Source organism: Pelmatolapia mariae, linkage group LG5 (assembly GCF_036321145.2).
Source record: "Pelmatolapia mariae isolate MD_Pm_ZW linkage group LG5, Pm_UMD_F_2, whole genome shotgun sequence".
In the NCBI taxonomy this organism is placed as follows: domain Eukaryota; kingdom Metazoa; phylum Chordata; class Actinopteri; order Cichliformes; family Cichlidae; genus Pelmatolapia; species Pelmatolapia mariae.
Genome location: NC_086231.1, coordinates 30,476,921 through 30,478,097, shown reverse-complemented (window position 1 = coordinate 30,478,097; position 1,177 = coordinate 30,476,921). Strand labels below are relative to the sequence as shown.

The window sequence follows — 1,177 nt, the reverse complement described above, 5'->3', positions numbered from 1 at the left end:
CTGTCATCTTCCCCAGGATCATTGTTATGATTTGAGAGTTGGATTACACGCTGGCGGTACCTTTTTCTTTGTTACTTTCTTCATGTGGGGCCCTAAAGTTGATACTCCGTGGTCCAGTCAGACCATTCTCATTCCCAGGGCATCAAACACTGCAATTTCAAAGCTGCATCAGTGCGTTTAGATGTAGGATTACAGCAGTAAAGGGTTAAGCCACATGTGGACTCTTGTGGTACACAAGAGTCACAGTTAGATGCAGTAAAGAGATATTAATCATTTGGGAAACGACTTGAGCCAGCCAGGAGTCGAACCTGGACTCTTCTGATCCGTAGTCAGACGCGTTATCCATTGCGCCACTGGCCCATGAGTTGAGGAGCAATGGGTCACCAACGGATCGCTCAATTAGCACCTACATCCTGAACACAGGCTATCCTGACATTTAGAAGAACTTTGTCTGTAGTTATAAAATGATATCATCCAATATCGCTGCAGCCAGTGCATCAAAACGTCAACAGACACCTCGTTCATGTTTCTGCAATGTCAGTATGAGACGTCTTTTTTTTTTTGGTTTTGTTTTGGGTTTTTTTGGCTTATTCAAAAGGCCACCCACTCCATGAGCTCCATATGAGGAGCTTTTGAAGTTTTGCTTCAGTACATCAGTCTGTGTCTTTGTAATCAGATTGTGGTTTGAGCTGTGTTGTTACTATATCCCTCCGTAAGACTACATGTCATGCACATTATGTCACTGACCACAAATATTGTTTTACATCATTCATCCCTTCACTGTAACCGCTTATATTTGGGATACATTATCAGGCTGGAACAAAGAGCGGCTCGTGCGTTTTAGTTTTTGTTTCTCTCTTTTTTTTTGTTCACCTAAATAGAATCCTGCAACTCATCAATCTACCTCTGTCTGTCGTGTTCATTCAAAATGTATGTTTGCATGACGATAAGACAAAACAAAAGATGCGTATCTTTTTCACATGATCTCATCACAGTCCAAGCTGATTAGGCCTGTCCCCACTTTATCCATTTTTCCCCTGCAGACAGGAAAGTTATGTATTTTAAATCAGTGTCATCTTGATTACGAAGAGGAAGAATCCAGTCTTTCATCTGTTTGAATGACGGGAAGCAGATGCTATTGTGTGTCGTGTCAGCTGATATCAGTCGGGCCTCTGTA

At 42.0% G+C, this 1,177-nt stretch overlaps 1 non-coding gene across 1 annotated transcript; it reads right to left on the bottom strand.

Moving 5' to 3' along the window:
* Positions 1-287: 287 nt before the first annotated feature.
* Positions 288-360, bottom strand: trnar-acg (transfer RNA arginine (anticodon ACG)). Its single transcript has one exon. It is a non-coding gene; the product is annotated as a tRNA-Arg (tRNA).
* Between the last annotated feature and the right edge of the window lie 817 nt (positions 361-1,177).